Source organism: Caretta caretta, chromosome 10, assembly GCF_965140235.1.
Source record: "Caretta caretta isolate rCarCar2 chromosome 10, rCarCar1.hap1, whole genome shotgun sequence".
In the NCBI taxonomy this organism is placed as follows: Eukaryota; Metazoa; Chordata; order Testudines; family Cheloniidae; genus Caretta; species Caretta caretta.
In genome coordinates this window covers 45,788,164-45,803,921 of record NC_134215.1, presented here as the reverse complement: position 1 = coordinate 45,803,921, position 15,758 = coordinate 45,788,164, and positions in this window count along the sequence as shown.

Sequence of the window (15,758 nt, the reverse complement as noted above, 5' to 3'; positions counted from 1 at the left end):
GGGCTTTTTGACTAACCCCCTTTTATTTATTTATACACACCTATTTACATACACACACATTTATTTCTTTACATCTAGATGCATCTTATTTAATAATAACCTTAATTTTTTATGTCCAGACTTAATACAACCTTAATACAACCTTTCCCTTATTTGAGGCGGTAACAACCCCTCAGCACCTGTGCTTTGCAGGAAAGGAGAGTAGCAGGGCTAGGAACAACTGGAAAGGAAGAACAGCAACATTAACAGCACGATAAAATGGGGGAGTTACACTCACTAACTGTAGGAATAATGACTCCTTGCTGAATGCAGGAGGTAAGAACAGGTTGGATTTTCCCTTGGCCTGTTTTGATAGAGGGTACTGCTGCACCTCGGGAAGGGGTCTTGCTGGGTTTAGGCAAATCTTAATGGGTTGGGCAGACCCAATGCATCCAACTTGGTTGGCATGATCGGGTCACAAGGCTTACAAGGAGGGAGAGACCTTAGCCAGCAGTTACTGTTGCAATGAAGAAGGGCTGGGGTCAGTCTTCTCCTGTAAACTGCCAGGACCTCATTGTGAGTGGGATCAGGCCTGTCCAGATATACACCACAAGGGATACAGCAGATTATACAATTTAATTTACACAGCAAGTCTTTTCCTAAAATGTTAGCAGGTGAACAAGGGTTTAGGAGGAAAGCATAACGGTCAAACAAAGGACCGACAGAAACGGACAGAGGTGAAGAGACAGGGTGGGAATAAGAGTATTGCCCACCCCTACCGCTTTTGGATCGACCAGGGTGGTAGGGACATTTACTGTATCCAATGGCCCATTTGCTTGCAATAGTAACATGCGCCATCACTGGGTCCCTAAGGGAGGTGGACGGTGGGGACCTTGGTTTGGCCTTCCCCTTCTCCCCCTGCAGTGGGCGGCTATTACGGGATTCCTGTATGTTCTGGAGCAGGAAGGTAATTTTAACATAGTTTTAATGTGGCGGTGAGAGTATTTGGGTTTTATTCAAATTCTTATTTTTACTTTGTTTACAGGTGCTAATTTTTGGTCCAGTCAGCTTTCTTTGGGCAGACTGTGAGAATTTTATCTAACTGTTTCTCCCTGATTTTATTTAACTTTTCCTGGTCATGGCCTGGATTTTGCTTGGGCCACTGAGCTTCTTCACAAACGCAACTCAGTGTTTCCCTAGGCATGACCCCTCGTAGAAGCTGGTTTAAATCTGCTCATGTAGGGTTATAACAGTTTATAACCATTTGCAATCCTCTTTGAATTTAACAGGGTCGTCTCTTATTTTTGGAACTTTTTAAAGTAAATTATACAATTCGGTAGGAGACCAAGGTGCATGTGTAGACACCGAGGTCTCATGACCCAAAGCACCAATGCCTGGGAATTGGCGCAAGAGGAACATTTCCTGAGTACTGTCTTAGGGGTGAACGTAAGGGGCTTCTGTTGCTTAAAATTTCTTGCCGGCTTAATTGGATTTAAATTGTTTGCCAATTTTCTTTTTATCTCTTTTAATTGTGTTGTAAGTTTCTCCTGGGAGTCCTTGAGACTCCTTATTTGAGATTCAAGGCGCCGGTTTTTTGTTTTTTTGTTTTTTCTGTTTCTTCATGCCAATAGAAATATGCCTCACACTGACATTGGCCAGAAGCACACTTCTGAGGTGCACAATCTTGTCAAGGTCAAAACTTTCTCTCTAGGGAAGACTGTAACTTTGGATCATCCCTGGTATACCAGTTCCATTTCTTTAGAAACTTGCAAGTGAGAGGACTATAATTTGTGTACATGTAGTATGCTGGTGTGCCTTTTGGCGGGACAGTGATCCTTTTTGACTCACCGGCCCCCTTGGCGAGGCGGGAATCCCCTTGGATCCTCCAGCCCACGCCCCCCCCCCAGTACCCGACTCAATTCACTCATCCCACTCACACAGGGAAGGTTTGTTTAGGGCCTCCATGACTCTCTTACAGCTCCCCGTCAGCAAACAGTGTCAGTTGGCGCCGCATACTCTGTTGCTTTGGGCGAGGTGATCAGACCAGTCAGTGGCTTTTCAAACCGCCTTCAGGCGGGAACGAGAGACAGGGGAGGAAAGAGGGTATGGAAACAGACTGTCTGAGGACGGAAGGGATTGGATCACACACTTCTAGACCCAGACAGCCCCTCACCGGTCATGAGCCCACGGCTTCGCAGGGCGCTCTAGGCATCTTCCTGTGACTCACATTCACACCGGTCTACCAACCTTCACTTTCACACTGGCACATGGAACCAGGTCTATCCACGACCTGCCCAGGTCTATCCACGACCTGCCCAGCCACCCTCAGTGGCTCTTCCCGGGGAAACCAAACCTGAAAGGAACTCTAACCCACCCCAAGGGCGTCAGGCGTGTCTGGCAGCAAAAAGACCAACTAGAGAGGGCAACTCACCCGAACCCAGAACCTACGGGCAGTCCTCCACCAGAAATGCACAACAGAGATTTCAAAAGGTCTCTTACCTTTCAGATGGGCCCTGGGTCTGGCAGGGAACTGCTCACAGTCCTCCGGTTCTGGGCGTCAGCTGTCTATCCGAGTCATGGCACCAAGATTGTCGTGGAAGAATTAACCACGCATTGTGTTTGGATCAGAACAAGCCTGAGGCTCCTTTATTGATTACAAGCGCAGGGGGGTAACAGCACTAAGTAGCTGTCCCCCAATGCAAAGCACACACAGCTTTTTAAAGCTTAAAACCACAGACAAATTACACATATATCCGTATTAATTACCTTATTTGGAATACATTGCAAAATTAACACTGGTCAAAAGCAAAAACAAGCGTCTCTCCCACTAGGCCCTTCCTGTTATTCACTGTCTGTTCTTTTGCAGTCAGTGACCTTTCTAACACAACTGTTGTGGTTATATATGTCATAAGCTTGACTATTGCAAATTTATTCTGCCTGGGGACTTTTCCATACTGCCCCTTCATGCCCCTTATGCACAGAAAACCATTGTTCCATTTGGGAGACTTTCCACTGTAATTTCTCCTACCCCTTGACACACATAAGCAAGCAGGATCTCAGTTTATGGCCTGCAGGCAAGCTTGACCAAAGTCAGGGCCTTGACCTGAGTTTAATGTCCTGTTAATTTTCCCTCACATTCCCTATCCCAAGCCTTGAGGTATCATAAGAATGGCCATACTTGGTCAGACCAATGGTCCATCTAGCCCAATATCCTGTCTTCTGACGGTAGCCAATGCCAGGTGCTTCACAGAGAACAAACAGAACAAGTAATCATCAAGTGATCCATCCCCTGTCGCCCATTCCCAGCTTCTGGCAAACAGAGGCTAGGGACACTGCCACACTCAGAGCATCTCTGCCCATCCTGACCAATAGCCATTTATGGACCTATCCTCCATGAACTGATCTAGTTCTTTTTTTAAGCCTCTTATAATTTGGGCCTTCACAACATCCCCTGGCAATGAGTTCCACAGGTTGACTCTGCATTGTGTGAAAAAATACCTTCCTTTTGTTTGTTTTAAATCTGCTGCCTATTAATTTCATTGGTTCATCCCTGGTTCTTCTGTTATGAGAAGGAGTAAATAACACATCCTTATTCACTTTCTCCGCACCAGTCATGATTTTATAGATCTCTGTCGTATCCCCTCTTGGTCATCTCTTTTCCAAGCTGAACAGGCCCAGTCTTTTTCATCTCTCATCATACAGAAGCCGTTCCATACTCCTAGTAATTTCTGTTGCCCTTTTCTGTACCGTTTCCAATTCCAATATATCTTTTCTGAGATGGGGCAACCAGATCTACACACAGTATTCAAGATGTGGGCGTACTAGGATTTATATAGAGGCAATATGATACTTTCTGTCTTGTTATCTATCTCTTTCCTAATGGTTCCTAACAATTTAGCTTTTCTGACTGTCACTGCACATAGAGCAGATTTTTTCGGAGAACTATTCACAATGACTCCAAGATCTTTCTTGAGTAGCAACAGCTAAGTTAGACCCCATCATTTTATATGTATAGCTGGGATTATGTTTTCCAATGTGCATTACTTTGCATTTACTTTCCTATATCAGTTTTGGAGCCTTAATACAAGAACTAATAACTTTAACCAGTAAATAAAATTCATGCATAACATTTGCTTAATATCATTGTCCTTACAACGTCACACCAATCACCCTCAAACACTCACATACATTTTTATTTTAATTTATATTACCTTTTGGAAAATTATAAGCTGCAAATATACACACTCAATTTTTAGATCTCATTTCTCATTAAAAAGCTTTAAAGTCTAAAGTAGTTGAGTTTCCCCTCAAATATTCTTCTAAAACATAGAATAACTAACAAATTAGAGAATAAATTCATTTTGGCACTAGCTGTGATGTTGTATGATTTTAAAATATGACCACATAGATCATTGTTGCTACCACTGTTGTATAATTGCAACAAATCTTATACAAAATATGTCATGTAAGATGTCAATGGAAAAGTTATGATTTACTGCATAGGATTATCCTATTTGTATGAATGCATCATTTTTGTATCTGAAGTTATGAATATTGACTATGTACCTGTATTTCAAATGTTTTTGCTCCTGTGGAAACACCCATAAGGCAGTTTAAATCCAGTCTAGCCAGTGCATTCTGAATGGAGTATTCAAGTGATGGCATCAACAAACATAGTGGGCCATGGAAGAAGCCTGTCCACATTTAATGAACTTTCATGTGGACGTTCTAGCTAGAATATTGGTAATGGCCCCTGCCATGACTCATCAAAGCATGCAAGGGCATGTGACTAGATCATGTGGTACTGAGCTCCATCTTGTGCGCCTGTATTTTTCCACAAACTGTACTGAGGGCTTTGTTTGGGACAATGAGTTTCCCTCCACATGGCAGAAGCTATAAAAGGCCCTAGAAGCATCTCCATGTTGCCTCTTTCCTGCTCTGATCTCTGGACTATGGACTTAGCTGAATGGGAGCATTCTAACCAAGGGACTGAGGACCTTCCAATTATTTGGAAGCACCCAGAAACTTAACAAGCCAGCAGTTTATGCCATCGCTGCTACAAGCCTGATCCAAGATCTTTGGTATTACTGTATGTATTTGATTCCTTTAACCAATTTTAACTCTCATCTTTCTTTCTTTCTTTCCTTTCTTTCTTTCTATAAATAAACCTTTAGATATTAGATACTAAAGGATTGGCAACCATGTGATTATTGGGTAAGATCTGAGTTATATATTGACCTGGGTATGTGGCTGCTCCTTTGGGCTCAGGAGGACCCTTTGGTTGATGAAACTGGTTTTAAATAACCACTCATCATTAAGTTTAGTGTCTGGGTGTTGAATCCAGGACTGGACTGCCCAAGGAGGCTGCATTTCTGACTTCTCGTTAGCCTGTGTGGTGAGAAAGACGTTTACTTTTGTTGCTGGTTTGGTATATCTCATGGAAGAATAACCAGGGTGAATCTGCCCTTTTCCCCAGCAGCTTGTCCTGAATTTGGTATTCTCAGTTGTGACCCACTGAGGCATGGTGACACCAGCCTCAAAAAAAAGGAAAGAGAAAAAGCTTTTGAAGTGATGACTGGAAAGAAAATATTACAATAGATTGGCCAACATGGTTTTCCTATCAGCTCTAAGACACCTGAAGGTGTATTTACAGTAGATAAAAATGTTATCACTTTTTCCAATTGCAACGTGTTTTCTTTTCTTACTAAGCAACTCAGTAAATAGAAATAAAGTCTTAAACATTGTAATCTATTTGTATAATGCATTTGATATTTCTCCAGCACAAATGAAAACACGTGCCAGTTCAAACTACTCAAGGTGTAAAGATTCAAAACACCAAAACAAATGTAAAAATTGAACTTGCATTTACAAATGACTGATCTAAAAACCTATTTTAGCCTCTGGAAACTGTTCAGTTTTAGAATGTAATATAGAAATCCTGAGTGTGTATCTACTGTGACCCAACTGGATGATTCTTAACTGTACCTTAATGAAAATGTAATATGACACTATATGTTTTAAATGTTAAGAAAATTTGCCCTCTAAAATAATGTCATTTTCAAGAGCATACTCATATGTCAAGGTTCCTTCCCCTCTCTGAACTCTAGGGTACAGATGTGGGGACCTGCATGAAAGACCCCCTAAGCTTATTCTTACCAGCTTAGGTTAAAAACTTCCTCAAGGTACAAACTTTGCCTTGTCCTTGAACCCTATGCTGCCACCACCAAGCAAGTTAAACAAAGAACAGGGAAAGAGCCCACTTGGAGACGTCTTCCCCGCAAAATATCTCCCCAAGCCCTACACCCCCTTTCCTGGGGAAGGCTTGATAAAAATCCTTACCAATTTGCACAGGTGAACATAGACCCAAATCCTTGGATCTTAAGAACAATGAAAAAGCTATCAGGATCTTAAAAGAAGAATTTTAATTAAAGAAAAAGTAAAAGAATCACCTCTGTAAAATCAGGATGGTAAATACCTTACAGGGTAATCAGATTCAAAATATAGACAATCCCTCTAGGCAAAACCTTAAGTTACAAAAAGACACAAAAACAGGAATATACATTCCATTCAGCACAGCTTATTTACCAGCCATTTAAACAAAAGGAAATCTAATGCATTTCTAGCTAGATTACTTACTAACAAGTTCTAATACTCCATTCCTGTTCTGTTCCCGGCAAAAGCATCACACACACAGACAGACCCTTTGTTCCTGCCCCGGTCCAGCTTTGAAAGTATCTTGTCTCCTCATTGGTCATTTTGGTCAGGTGCCAGTGTGGTTATCTTAGCTTCTTAACCCTTTACAGGTGAAAGGGTTTTGCCTCTGGCCAGGAGGGATTTTATAGTTCTGTATACAGAAAGGTCGTTACCCTTCCTTTTCTATTTATGACATCATATATTAAGGAAGTTAGTAAAGAGACCTGTTCTAAGGCTGTAATAACCTGGTAGGATTAAGAGCTGGTAGGAATTATTAAAAAAAAAAAAAAGTCCCAGTGGTCCATAGACTAATTCAAGAAAGGAAACATTTTTATTTCCTGATCGAGAAGCAGAGGTATATATAATAAAACTTCCTCTGATTTCCATCAGGATGTTGCCTGATCTTTAGATTCTGTATTAATTATATTGATTACTTACTAATCCCCAGTTATCACTTTGAGGGTTGCCAGGTTCTTGCCCCAAGACCAGGCCCAGTATTATTCAAATTATTATATAGTTGGGAACCCCAATGTGCACAGTTGCAACACTCACACTATAGGAACTCTTTTATGTTTACGAATATAGTTTATTAATACATTTAGCACAGTCACAAACACCCCAACTCAGTAAGGTAGATAAAGATACTACAGAATGTACATCTGCACATCCATATACTCACACCATCCCTTGTAGGACAACATAAAATGTTAGCCATCATCTTCCTCAACACCATCACCTTCCCCATCATCACCAACGGCCATCATTCTGGCTCCTCCCGAGGTCTACATCTCTCATCCCTAGGCTGGGATGCCACTTTTATAATATGTTACACTGATGCCACTATGTTTGATGCATATTCAGTAGGAGACTTTTCCCCTTTTCCATATTTGTCTTTCCTCACCTTACTAATGTTGGAGTGTTTTTTTCCTATAGGTTAGTATATCAATGATCTCAACTTATTATCATATACGTCCATTCGTTACCATGGCCCTTTTGTGCTTAGGTATCACATTTGTTATTTCTGTCCTCACTGGTTATTTCGGTTCTTTCCAAGTTGTGGTGTACCTGTTAAGTTTAAAAGGGTATTGTCAAGGTTCCTTCTGAACTCTACAGTACAGATGTGGGGACCTGCATGAAAACCTCCTAAGCTTACTTTTACCAGCTTAGGTTAAAACTTCCCCAAGGTACAAATTAATTTTACCCTTTGTCCTTGGATTTCCACTGCCACCACCAAACTTCATCTGGGTTCCTGAAAAAACGGAGTTTGGACACGTCTTTCCCCCCAAAATCCTCCGAACCCTTGCACCCCACTTCCTGGGGAAGGTTTGGTAAAAATCCTCACCAATTTGCATAGGTGACCACAGACCCAAACCCTTGGATCTTAGAACAATGAAAAAGCATTCAGTTTCCTTACAAGAAGACTTTTAATAGAAGTAAAAAGAAAAGAATCACCTCTGTAAAATCAGGATGGTGAATACCTTAGAGGGTAATTAGATTCAAAACATAGAGAATCCCTCTAGGCAAAACCTTAAGTTACAAAAAAGACACACAGACAGGAATATTTATTCTATTCAGCACAGCTATTCTCTCAGCCATTTAAAGAAATCATAATCTAACACATACCTAGCTAGATTACTTACTGAGTTTTAAGACTCCATTCCTGTTCTGTCTCCGGCAAAAGCATCACACAGACAGACACAGACCCTTTGTTTTTCTCCCTCCTCCCAGCTTTTGAAAGTATCTTGTCTCCTCATTGGTCATTTTGGTCAGGTGCCAGCGAGGTTACCTTTAGCTTCTTAACCCTTTACAGGTGAGAGGATTTTTCCTCTGGCCAGGAGGGATTTTAAAGGGGTTTACCCTTCCCTTTATATTTATGACAGGTATGAACTTAGGAAAGCCCCTATGCCAACCTGCTTTAACGCATCCTCTATGTTAAAAGTCACAGCCATACATGGACCTTATGCTTTAGCTCACCACCATCTATCTTGATGCATCTGAAGAAGTGGGTTTTTTACCCACGAAAGCTTATGCCCAAATAAAAGCGTTTGTCTTCAAGGTGCCACCGGACTCCTTGTTGTTTATCTAGGAGAAAGGTCCCAAACATATGTGTGCTAACCTTGCCTGAGCTCAACAAACAGGAGCGGTGTTACAGCCCAAATATACTCTAATATAAATCTATAAATCTATTATAATAAAACAAATAATCAAACCCATAAGAAAATAAGAAACTGATAAGAAAAGACACAGGCAAGCAAACAGGCTAGCCTTAGATGTATATCATGCATCTACTATGTACGTCAGTTCATTGCCAGGACACTTCTGTGGTTGACGCATGTATCCGTGGTCAGAACTTCCCCTTAAACTCTATTTTCAGCTCCCCAAATACTTGGAGTGTTCTGTTGAGCCGTTTAACTGTGCAGAACTTATCTGTTCAAAGTTCATAGGCCTCAAGCCTTATGCCAACTTGCTGAAGCTAATGTTTTACAGGATACAGGCCTGTAGGTTTCTCGCATTACTGCTGAATATAATGCAAAGCAGAATATAATGCAAAGCAGTAAATGTAATAAAGGCAAGCTAGCCCACTGGGCTACAGTAGCAGTGAATATAACAAAGGCAAACTAGCCCACTGGGCTGCAAGGAGCAACTGAAATGTCTAAGGGAAGCACTGAACATTACACTGAAAATAAAACTGATCAGCTTTATGGGGGAGACTTTTTCTCTCAGCCAAAGCTCACCAGAAACTGCTCTCTCCTGGCTCTCATCCTATCAGCTAGGTGACAAGGAGCTATTTACCCACATGAAGTGCTTTGAGTGCCCCTCTGGTCCCTGGGCTGCTAGCACTGCTGCTGGTTGCAGGGGGTGTTTCTAATTGGGCACACAGGCTCTCAGCCACCAGAGGGGGCATTTGGGAACCTCATTAAGGCCTTGTCGACACTACAGAGTTTTGTCAACAAAAGTTATGCTGCTTTAATTAAACCACTGTTGCATGTCCACACTATGTTCCTTGTGTTGGACGAGCACATCCACACCAGCAGCTCTTGCATTGACCCAGAGAGCAGTGTACTGTGGGTAGCTATCTCACTGTGCAACTGGCTGGAGGGTGCTTTGGCGAGGGGTTGCATTGCCTCATGGGGCAGCGTCATGTGAGGCAGGTTTCTCAATCCCATTGTTCCATGGGCATCCTACTAGATTGCCAGCCACTTTGCAACTGAAGTGTGTGTGTGCAGGGGATGAGGGGTGAGTGTGTGACAGGGAATGTGCATGTGTGGGTGGCGGGGGAAGAGACAGAGACAGAGTGTGTGGCCATGCTGTCTCTAAGTTCAGACAGAAGCCTGAGCCACCAATCCTGGGGAGGGGGACTCCCCTCCCTAAATGGTGCCCCCGTTCTTGTGTAACAACGAGCCTGACTTTGCACTAGAGGCTGCGAAGCTTTGCCCAGGTCTGCTTCTTGCCCAGGTCAGCTCCTGCCCAATGCCCAGAGGAGATAAGAGAATTACATGGCTGCTATCTGCCCCATGTGACTACGGTGATTACACTCCACTCTCCCTTAGGGAAACAGCGCAATGTCTGAGCTCAGTAACGCCTTGGGTGGGGGCAGCGTAAATAAAGCAGGGGAAAGCCCTCCTCTGACTGTGCTTGTCCTCTTTCCCCCAGTCCCAGTAGCACAAGAAGCAGGATCCAGGGGAGAATTCACCCTCTGTCCAGGGCCAGCACTCTCCCCCGCCCTCAAGCACATAGATTGGAACGAGCCACCTGTGGAGCAAATAGCCCCTGCTCTGGATGAAACAAGGACCCCAGGGGGCAGGGGGGAGCTGAGAAGTTTAGTGACATTTTAGAGACTTATATTTTCTGACCTCAGCACTCTTGGGGGGCAATTGCGGTTTGTTACATGCCCTGCAGATTGGACCGCACCTTGTTGGACACAAGCAGGTCTTGGCTCAGAGACACCACTGGCCTCCCTGCTCGGGAGGGATGTACCCTGCAGCACCCAATAGCTGACGCACTGTATGAATCATAGAATCATAGAATATCAGGGTTGGAAGGGACCCCAGAAGGTCATCTAGTCCAACCCCCTGCTCGAAGCACGACCAATTCCCAGTTAAATCATCCCAGCCAGGGCTTTGTCAAGCCTGACCTTAAAAACCTCTAAGGAAGGACATTCTACCACCTCACGCATTCCAGTGTTTCACCACCCTCTTAGTGAAAAAGTTTTTCCTAATATCCAATCTAAACCTTCCCCACTGCAACTTGAGACCATTACTCCTCGTTCTGTCATCTGCTACCATTGAGAACAGTCTAGAGCCATCCTCTTTGGAACCCCCTTTCAGGTAGTTGAAAGCAGCTATCAAATCCCCCCTCATTCTTCTCTTCTGCAGGCTAAACAACCCCAGCTCCCTCAGCCTCTCCTCATAAGTCATGTGTTCTAGACCCCTAATCATTTTTGTTGCCCTTCGCTGGACTCTCTCCAATTTATCCACATCCTTCTTGTAGTGTGGGGCCCAAAACTGGACACAGTACTCCAGATGAGGCCTCACCAATGTCGAATAGAGGGGAACGATCACGTCCCTCGATCTGCTCGCTATGCCCCTACTTATACATCCCAAAATGCCATTGGCCTTCTTGGCAACAAGGGCACACTGCTGACTCATATCCAGCTTCTCGTCCACTGTCACCCCTAGGTCCTTTTCCGCAGAACTGCTGCCTAGCCATTCGGTCCCTAGTCTGTAGCAGTGCATTGGATTCTTCCATCCTAAGTGCAGGACCCTGCACTTATCCTTATTGAACCTCATCAGATTTCTTTTGGCCCAATCCTCCAATTTGTCTAGGTCCTTCTGTATCCTATCCCTCCCCTCCAGCGTATCTACCACTCCTCCCAGTTTAGTATCATCCGCAAATTTGCTGAGAGTGCAATCCACGCCATCCTCCAGATCATTTATGAAGATATTGAACAAAACCGGCCCCAGGACCGACCCTTGGGGCACTCCACTTGATACCGGCTGCCAACTAGACATGGAGCCATTGATCACTACCCGTTGAGCCCGACAATCTAGCCAGCTTTCTACCCACCTTATAGTGCATTCATCCAGCCCATACTTCCTTAACTTGCTGACAAGAATACTGTGGGAGACCGTGTCAAAAGCTTTGCTAAAGTCAAGAAACAAGACATCCACTGCTTTCCCTTCATCCACAGAACCAGTAATCTCATCATAAAAGGCGATTAGATTAGTCAGGCATGACCTTCCCTTGGTGAATCCATGCTGGCTGTTCCTGATCACTTTCCTCTCATGCAAGTGCTTCAGGATTGATTCTTTGAGGACCTGCTCCATGATTTTTCCAGGGACTGAGGTGAGGCTGACTGGCCTGTAGTTCCCAGGATCCTCCTTCTTCCCTTTTTTAAAGATTGGCACTACATTAGCCTTTTTTCAGTCATCCGGGACTTCCCCGGTTCGCCACGAGTTTTCAAAGATAATGGCCAATGGCTCTGCAATCACAGCCGCCAATTCCTTCAGCACTCTCAGATGCAACTCGTCCGGCCCCATGGACTTGTGCACGTCCAGCTTTTCTAAATAGTCCCTAACCACCTCTATCTCCACAGAGGGCTGGCCATCTCTTCCCCATTTTGTGATGCCCAGCGCAGCAGTCTGGGAGCTGACCTTGTTAGTGAAGACAGAGGCAAAAAAAGCATTGAGTACATTAGCTTTTTCCACATCCTCTGTCATTAGGTTGCCTCCCTCATTCAGTAAGGGGCCCACACTTTCCTTGGCTTTCTTCTTGTTGCCAACATACCTGAAGAAACCCTTCTTGTTACTCTTGACATCTCTTGCTAGCTGCAGCTCCAGGTGCGATTTGGCCCTCCTGATATCATTCCTACATGCCCGAGCAATATTTTTATACTCTTCCCTGGTCATATGTCCAACCTTCCACTTCTTGTAAGCTTCTTTTTTATGTTTAAGATCCGCTAGGATTTCACCATTAAGCCAAGCTGGTCGCCTGCCATATTTACTATTCTTTCGACTCATTGGGATGGTTTGTCCCTGTAACCTCAACAGGGATTCCTTGAAATACAGCCAGCTCTCCTGGACTCCTTTCCCCTTCAAGTTAGTCCCCCAGGGGATCCTGGCCATCCGTTCCCTGAGGGAGTCGAAGTCTGCTTTCCTAAAGTCCAGGGTCCGTATCCTGCTGCTTACCTTTCTTCCCTGCGTCAGGATCCTGAACTCAACCAACTCATGGTCACTGCCTCCCAGATTCCCATCCACTTTTGCTTCCCCCACTAATTCTACCCGGTTTGTGAGCAGCAGGTCAAGAAAAGCACCCCCCCTAGTTGGCTCCTCTAGCACTTGCGCCAGAAAATTGTCCCCTACGCTTTCCAAAAACTTCCTGGATTGTCTATGCACCGCTGTATTGCTCTCCCAGCAGATATCAGGAAAATTAAAGTCACCCATGAGAATCAGGGCATGCGATCTAGTAGCTTCCGTGAGCTGCCGGAAGAAAGCCTCATCCACCTCATCCCCCTGGTCCGGTGGTCTATAGCAGACTCCCACCACTACATCACTCTTGTTGCACACACTTCTAAACTTAATCCAGAGACACTCAGGTTTTTCTACAGTTTCGTACCGGAGCTCTGAGCAGTCATACTGCTCCCTTACATACAGTGCTACTCCCCCACCTTTTCTGCCCTGCCTGTCCTTCCTGAACAGTTTATAACCACCCATGACAGTACTCCAGTCATGTGAGTTATCCCACCAAGTCTCTGTTATTCCAATCACGTCATAGTTCCTTGACATCACCAGGACCTCCAGTTCTCCCTGCTTGTTTCCAAGGCTTTGTGCATTCGTATATAAGCACTTGAGATAACCTGTTGATCGCCCCTCATTCCCAGTATGAGGCAGGAGCCCTCCCCTCACAGACATTCCTGCCTGTGCTTCCTCCCAGTATCCCGCTTTCCCACTTACCTCAGGGCTTTGGTCTCCTTCCCCCGGTGAACCTAGTTTAAAGCCCTCCTCACTAGGTTAGCCAGCCTGCTGGCAAAGATGCTCTTCCCTCTCTTCGTAAGATGGAGCCCGTCTCTGCCCAGCACTCCTCCTTCATGGAACACCATCCCATGGTCAAAGAATCCAAAGCCTTCTCTCCGACACCACCTGCGTAGCCATTCGTTGACTTCCACGATTCGACGGTCCCTACCCAGGCCTTTTCCTTCCACGGGGAGGATGGACGAGAACACCACTTGCGCCTCCAACTCCTTTATCCTTCTTCCCAGAGCCACGTAGTCCGCAGTGATCCGCTCAAGGTCATTCTTGGCAGTATCATTGGTGCCCCCTGGCTGGCATGTTGTGCGGGGCCGCACTGACTCTGCCTCTTCCTCACCACCCCACCACTCCCCACCCATCTGTGCAGGGGGCAATTGCAGCCTGTAGAGGCTGCTTTCCTCCTCTTCTCTCTGGGATGGGGGCAGCCAGCCTGTGCAGGTGAGGGCAGGCCCTGATCTGGCCCTTAGAGCCTTCAGTCCCCCATAAGGTGTGAAAGTGGGTATTTCTAATAAACTAGCTCTTTTGCCTTGCTACTGTATGTGTGTCTGTGTATTTGCATGCATGGTATGTGCATGTTCGTGTATGTGTGTATATGTACATGCATCTGTGTACGCAGGTGTGGGTACATGTGTATGGTGTTTTACTGGGTTCCTAAAGTTTTGCACAAATTGTACTGTGGGTAGGAGGGGAGGCTGGTTCTGGACAGGCTATTACAGACCAGGGAAAGGCAGTTGATCTGCTGCTTCTGTTTTTGTCATTGTTGGCATTTTTAATTCCCTGGACGGGCCACTCAAGCCTGCACAGCCAGTCTCTCCAGGTGTGATCCTTCTCCCACTGATGGCAAGAGCAAACTCCCCTGGAATCCAAAGGGGCAGGATCGTGCCCTCTGTCTATATGCTCATACATGTAAATAAATCACCACCAGAAGGTCATGCGGTCCACGCGATTAGTTTTACAGCATGTGATCCAAGTGTGTATCACTCGCCTTTGGCTGCATCACCTGCCTTCTGCTCACTAAGACTTCATGGGACATGACTGGCTGGAGAAATCAGACCTCCTTCCCATCTTACAGCTCTCAGGCTTGTTGGAACACAAGCCAGCCTTCCCTCCGTGCCATGGTGCAGTGTCAAGGGAAGGGGGATAGGGAGAACTCTGGGGCTGTCTCCCTCCCAACCACACTCAGCCCGGCTAGAACTTTGCCAGCAGAGAGGCATGTACACGGATCTGCTGGCTGCCATGTGAATGCCTTTTCAATCCACTGTGGCCCCTTTGTCTGCCATGCGTGAGTAATTTAAGTTGAGACTCCTTATTCCACTGGGCATTGCCCCACCAACTGGTGGCAGGGAAGAGCTCTTGGTGGGGTTGTTATTGGTTAAACTTCCCCTTTCGTTTCTGCAGAAGTTTCTTTACTAAAGGCTTTGACCTCAGTTGTTTCAGCATCTGAAAGGCACTGATTAGGCCTTCAGGGCAGTGATTTCTTTGCTCAATGCTTCCCAGCACTCAAAGCTTCGCTACACAGAAAACTGATGCCAGTATTAGCTAAGGTGTGAATTTACACCTATCTAGTTATACCAGGATAACCCACAGCTATTCTGGTCTGAGAGACCTTTCCATGGGTTAGCTTAGGTCATGTGTAGGTAAGGGTTTAAGCTCAAGAGAAAAAATCCAACTTCCACCAGGATGAGTGTCCTCACAGGGGTTATGCCAGCATGGCCATAGCCATCTAACTTTACCAGGATAACTGGGGGCACTTTCCTATCTCCACAAGCCCTTACACCCTGGTGACCTGGTATCAGCTTGATAACGAGCAGACCCTGAGCCCAATGCAGTCACTGAGTTCTGCGCTCTTCATCTCTGGTAGCTCGCAGCCTATGGGCTACCACTGTGTTAGGGATGGGGAGGCAGAGCTAGCCCTCCTGGCCCCTCCCCTGCCAACCCTAGATTATTCCCCTTAGGAATGGGACTCTTCCCCCTCCTGTTGGGAGATGGGTCCTGTCAGTCAGAGCTCACCGCTGAGAAGATTTTCCTGACATTTACCTTTTCCTAATTTCATCCTGT